Here is a 7,234-nt window from a genome sequence, read left to right as displayed (position 1 = left end):
AGATCTTGACAAGAAACAAGATCTGAACCAATGTGATTAGAAATATACAAATATAAGCAAACCTGATGCGAAGAACAACAAATCTGAACAAATATGAGAGAAAAATGAGCTTGAAACCAACTGAGGCTTTTGCTACTTGCTCGAATCTGGGATGGAGCCAAATGATGTGACATCGACCAACGACGAGTCTTCTGGTCTTCTGCTACGGCGGAGCTTTGTTAGTCACAATCAGAGAGATGCATTAGAGCCGCACCAGGGACTATGCCCCGGTAGCGAACTCCGACGGTCAAGTTAGATCATCTGGTAGATCTGAGATGGTTCTCCTTAGTTTGATAGAACCATCTTGGTGTTGGTGGTGTATGATGGTTGACGGCGGAGGGTGGCGGGCTGAGCCACTCGGCCGGAGTCTAGGGTGGCGGCTGAGCCAAAGGGAAGATCCCCCTCCATGGAGGAGGTACTGTTCATTATATAGGGGACAATTACATCAAGGGGAATTAGGTTAGGCCTTGGGCCTGCCCAATTTAGGCCTAGCTAGCAAGGAGTTGAGGCCGCCCAAAGGCATCGGGTGCGCCCCAGGCAAGGATGGTGGGCGCGCATTAGGAAAGGCTGTCAAGGGAGCGCCAGATCGGGACGGCGGGAGAGTCCCCAACAAGGGTGGCAAGGGAGCGTCAGGCCGAGCCAACGGGAGAGTTCCCAACAAGGCTGGAAAGGGAACGCCTCATGAGGCGAACTACCAGACGCATGATTTGGAGTTGGGGCGGTTGTTTTTGACCTCAAGATTTGACGCTATTACTTCTATGGGGTTCGTTGTACCATTTACACAGACCATAAGATCCTGAGGTATCTCATGGACCAACCGAATCTGAACATGAGGTAGCGTCGGTGGTTGGATGTGGTGAAGTATTATGATTGTGAGATCCTTTACCACCCGGGGAAGGCTAATGTGGTGACCGATACGGTTAGCCGCAAGGCAGCGCCGATCAGGGATATCTGCATGCGAATGACCGTGGTGACTCCGCTGCTAGAGCAGATCCGAGAGGCCCAACGGGAGGCTATGTAGGAGGAACATCGGAAGAGCGAGTGCATTGTGGGACAAGTTTCCTCTTTCGACTATGATAGTCGAGGGTTGTTGACCCTCTACCGTAGGGTGTGGGTGATGGGTTTTGTACATAAGAAAATTCCTAAGTGCGCATACAAACCCTAATGCTCGGATCTAGGTTTCTCTATTAAACATGCTGTGAATCCAAGACTTCTAATGACTAATTAGGTGTATGAACAACACAAAAATCAGATCTAGAAACATACCTTTGATTCTCTTGTTTGATCTTGTTGTCTTGGAACTCTAGAGTCACAATTGTCACTGCTCTAATGGCTTACAAACACCAACTAGCAAAGAGGATGATTTGAGAGAGAGGAGAAAGGTGAAATTCGGCCAGGGGTTCTCTACCTTAGATGAAGTGTCGAATTCCCTCAGCCATATGGTCTATTTATACTTGTAGATTCCTTAAGGGTTACAACTTAAACCCTGATGGATAACTTAGACTTTAAGTTAATCCATATCCTTTCCTTGATAACCCTTTGGATGATTTTGGTTTTTCCTAGCCCTAGAAATCGTCCAATCCTTTATCAATAAGGATTTACAGTCTAAAGTTTAACTATCAAACAATTGACAGTCTATACCCTCTTATTTAATAAATTTCTTTAAGTCACCAAATTAATACTAATTAATCTATGACTTATATTAATCAAAATAACTATATTATTATTCCTTATATTATTCTCATAATATATTAATAATATATATTCTCTCATAATAAATCATCCTACCAAGTTGCTATGGTGAAGGCAACCCAAAAGGATCACGCACAATCGGGTCAAATACTTGCCTAATATAGTTGCAGCCTTAGACACTATTCCAACAGTCTCCCACTTGGATAAGTCTAGTAACTATATGCGCAGGTACATTCCGATTTGCAATCAAAGCTCTCAAAGACGTTGTCAAACTCTGATCTAATCAATCTTGTCCTTTAGATAAGGGATCGTACAGTCCTATGTTAGATATCATGCTGACAATTCTATGGAATAGTTAGTCTAGCATTTGGCTTCTCGATTTCCGATTTATTTGACATAGAACTTAATCGAACACATCAATTCAGTTCTGATCAGGCCCGGCACATAAGTCAAATCAAATCATCGAGCGGCCGAGATATCACTTTTCCCTTCTTAGGATAAAAGTTACAGATAAACTTCGACTTATATGCATTTACTTATTCATTAACCAACTACACACAACAATGCGTTTTATAACATCGAGTTACCAATGCGTTTTCGCATTATCAATGTACAATCAATTAACCAATAACAAACCATATATCTAGGTTTTAAGACTATATGATATTATCGTCTTGCGATCACCCATTTACTATCACATTCCATAAGGTGATTCCAGCAAGTGCGGGTTTGTTCCAATGCTCAAACCTAGTTCATAAGCACTCATGAACGTTGTAGCAATCTTTTGCTATGTCTAACACCATTTAGACACTCTACACACCTATTCATGACAATCCTCATTCATATCTACTTCCGACATATGAACGATTGTGGACTATTTGAACAATTCGATTATTCTTAATAAACTCAATTATTCTGGAAGTCAAAACATGCAAAGTGAAACAATAGTTAAACAATTAACATAAGACAGTAACATTACTTATAAATAAAACTCCTTTATTTAATCATCAAATGTTAATTACATTTATCTATTACACGTTTCTAATACTATCTAATCTACACTAATATCATCCTTCAGCCCAATACTCCTAGCATGCTGCAAGTGCTTAACCCTACTCAGTCCCTTCGTAAGTGGATCTGTTGGGTTATCTTCTGATGATATCCTCTTCACTACGAGTTGTTCCTCTTCTACACGATGTCTAATAAAGTGATATTTTATGTCGATATGTCGTGATCTACCATGATCTCTCGGTTCCTTGGTCAAGGCAACCGCACCTTCATTATCACAGAAAATCTCCATGGGCTCCTTTATGGCAGGTACAACTCCAAGATCCCCAATGAAGTTCTTTAGCCATATTGCCTCCTTCGACGCTTCGCTCGCTGCAATGTACTCTGATTCGCACGTTGAATCAGCTACGGTTTCCTGCTTGGAACTCTTCCAAGTTACTGCTCCTCCATTCAGGGTAAAGACCCAGCCCGACTGCGAACGGTAGTTGTCCCTGTCGGTTTGAAAACTGGCGTCACTGTACCCTCGCACCTTCAAGTCATCACTCCCTCCAAGGACTAAGAACCATTCCTTCGTCCTCCGAAGGTACTTAAGGATATTCTTCACCGCAACCCAATGGGCTCTTCCAGGATTCCCTTGATATCTACTAACCATGCTCAAAGCAAAGGCTACATCAGGGCGAGTACAAGTCATAGCGTACATGATTGAGCCAAATGCGGAAGCGTATGGAACTCGGCTCATTTCAGCTATCTCGGCTTCGGTACTCGGACTTTGAGTCTTACTCAACTTGGCATTGCTTCGTATCGGTAATTCTCCCTTCTTCGAGTTTTCCATACTAAAACGTTTCAGTACCTTCTCTAAGTGAGTGTTCTGACTAAGTCCTATTAGTCTCTTACTTCTTTCTCTTACTATCCTTATTCCCAAAATATAGGAAGCCTCTCTGAGGTCCTTCATAACGAAGCACTTCCCGAGCCAGGACTTAACTTCCTGCAGAGTCGGGACGTTGTTTCTTATGAGTAATATATCATCGACATATAGAACAAGGAAGCTTACTACACTCCCACTGGCTTCGACATGTACACACGATTCATCTTCGCTTCGTACAAATCCAAACTCTTTGACTTTCTCATCGAAGCAAAGATTCCATCTGCGAGACGCTTGCTTTAGTCCATAAATGGACTTCTCAAGCTTACACACTCTATTCGGATGCTTCGGATCCACAAACCCCTCTGGCTGAGCCATGTAAACATCCTCAGCCAACTTCCCGTTAAGGAAAGCGGTCTTGACATCCATTTGCCAAATCTCATAATCATGAAATGCGGCAATAGCTAGCATCACTCTAATAGATTTTATCTTCGCAACTGGTGAGAATTTCTCTTCATAGTCAACTCTGGGAGTTTGAGTAAAGCCTTTCGCAACTAATCGCGCTTTATACGTGTGTACTTTTCCATCCACGTCGGTCTTCTTCTTGAAGATCCATTTGCACCCAATGGTCTTACGTCCGGGCACATTATCAACCAAATTCCAAACTTGGTTATCATACATGGATTGGATCTCGCTATCCATTGCCTCTTTCCATTTCGCAGACTTCGGGCCTGCCATGGCTTCCTTATAGCTATTAGGTTCATCAAGGTTTATTAGTGTACTATCACTAATATACGTGTCCCCTTCGGTAGTAATATGAAAACCATACAACTGGGGTTGAAACCTAACTCTTTCGGAACGTCTAAGAGGTAATGATATGTCAATCGGTTCAACCGGAGTTTCCTCCTCGGGTTGAGCGCTAGCGGTAGAGGTTCCTTCATCTATCAATTCTTGAATCTCTTCAAGATCGATTTGCCTCCCACTGTCTCCTTGGCTTATGAGTTCTCGCTCTCGGAAAACTCCTTTTCTCGCAACAAAGACAACATTGTCCTTCGGTCTATAGAAGAGATATCCAAAGGATTTTTACGGGTAGCCGATGAAAATACATCGCTCACTACGAGGTTCGAGCTTGTCGTGAGTATCTCGTCTTACGAAAGCCTCGCAACCCCAAACTTTGATATGTGCTAACGAATGAGCTTTCCCCGTCCACATCTCATGAGGTGTTTTGGCAACCATCTTAGTTGGGACTCGGTTAAGGATATGGGCGGCAGTCTCTAAGGAGTACCCCCAAAAAGAGATAGATAGTGAAGCACGACTCATCATAGAGCGAACCATGTCCAACAAGGTTCGATTACGCCTTTCTGCCACACCATTCAATTGTGGTGTCCTAGGTGGCGTCAATTGTGAAATTATTCCACGCTCCTTGAGATAATCGTGGAATTCAAGACTTAGGTACTCTCCTCCTCGATCGAATCGAAGCATCTTGATCTTCCTGCCCAATTGATTCTCCACTTCATTCTTGAACTCTTTGAACTTTTCAAAAGTTTATGACTTTTTCTTGATTAAGTAGATATACCCATATCTACTATAGTCATCAGTAAAAGTCACGTAGAAGAGGTTACCATCCTTCGTGGTAGATCTAAACGGTCCACACACATCGGTATGTATGAGGTCCAATAGACCCTCACCCCTTTCGCACGTACCAGCGAAGGGTGACTTAGTTATCTTTCCAAGTAAACAAGACTCGCATGTGTCATCTTCCCTAAGGTCGAATGACTCCAACACTCCATCCTTTTGGAGTTGGGCTATGTGTTTCTTGTTAACATGTCCAAGACGATAATGCCATAAGGATGCCTTATCCATACTATTGGAAGAATCCAAGTACAAAACATCATTTCCTAAGTTATCAACAATCATAACAGTTTCATAAATTCCATTACATGGTATAGCTTCAAAGTAAAAGACACCATTTAGATAAGCTAAAATAGAACCATTCTCATTATTAAAAGAAAATCTAAAACCTTGTCTAAACAAACCATGAAAAGAAATGATGTTTCTATCCATTTATGGCGAATAGCAACAATTGTTCAAATCTAAAGATAAACTATTCCTAAGCAATAAAGAATACACTCCAATCTTGGTCACAGGCGACGATCTTCTGTTCCCCATGACTAGATTTATTCTTCCATGCTCCACGTCTCTACTTCTTCTTAGTCCCTGCACATTAGAACAAATGTGGTAACCACAACCGGTATCAAGAACCCAAGAAGTATTGTGGGAATCATTAGATTTAATTGTATATATATACCTATGAAAGATGGATTGATCTTTCCTTCCTTGATGGCTTGCAGGTATTCCGGGCAGCTTCTCTTCCAATGTCCTATCTTGTGGCAATGGTGGCACTCTGCCTCCTTCGGATTAGAGCAAGGCTTAGCGGGATCAACTTTGGTCCCACTAGAAGAGGCACCATCTCGGGCTTTCACCTTGTGATGGTTCAATGACGAAGCCTTCCTCTTCTTTCCCTTTCCTTGTCCAATTGCCAAGATAGGAGCAGCGGGCAGATTGGGAGTTGGTGCAACAGACTTGTCCTTGAAGTTGTTCTCAGCGACCCTCAAGAGACCTTGGAGTTTACTTAGGGTGACCTCTTCTTTGTTCATGTGATAGGTCATCATAAATTGATTGTAGCTCGGAGGCAAAGAGTGAAGCACCATGTCGATCGCCAAGTCTTCCCCAAAGTCAACATTTAACTTGCGAAGGCGGTCGACATACCTTTGCATCTTTTGCAAGTGCACGGTAAGAGACTCTCCATGACCCATCTTAGCGGAAATCATGTTCGTGAAAATCTCATAACGCTCTTGTCTCGTGTTTTGATGGTATCTCTCCAATAAGTCTTGGTACATTTCGTACGGATACATGTCCTCATAGGACTTTTGGAATTCGGAGTTCATTGTCGCGATCATGATGCAATGCACTTTCGTTGCATCACGCTCGTGAGTTTCGAAAGTAATGATTTCGGCGAGAGTAGCAATTTCGGGGTTGATTTTCTCGAGCTTCTTATCGAGGACATACTCTTTATCCTCATAGCGAGCAATCGTGTGAATGTATCTTATCCATTCGCTAAAGTTCGTTCCATCAAAGGTGACCTTTTGACAAAGGCTCATCAAAGTGAAAGAACTCGCAGCAACATTGTTGGCGTTCGACATCTATAAATAGAAAGGACAAAGATAGATTAGAATATGAATCCCTAATATTCACCCAATAAGAAAATTAGGGCTAGGATCCAACAACAATATTTACACATTAGAAAAGGGATGCCGTAATCTAATATGCAAACAATTTGAAGGTAAGTGAATGACGATTCACTAATTCTCCACCATGAAAAACATAACTTTAAGTCCTAAATGTATTGAGAATTCCTAGGTTCGGATGAGATTCATTGAAACTTTTCAATGGCATGTTTAAATCTCGATATGCCCCTCTTGTTTGTGATTGTGATACCGAGGATCACAAAGCGGGTGTCAATTACCATGCAAATTCACATGGTGCCTTCATTGTAACGATCACCTATTCGATGTGCCGGTAAACCACACACGCTTCATCGAACTATGATAAACAATGAATCACCCTTTGCCA

This window comes from Lactuca saligna, chromosome 5 (assembly GCF_052625555.1).
Source record: "Lactuca saligna cultivar CGN05327 chromosome 5, ASM5262555v1, whole genome shotgun sequence".
NCBI classification, from domain to species: domain Eukaryota; kingdom Viridiplantae; phylum Streptophyta; class Magnoliopsida; order Asterales; family Asteraceae; genus Lactuca; species Lactuca saligna.
The sequence above is the reverse complement of the archived record's forward strand: the minus strand, read 5'-3'. Positions refer to the sequence as shown.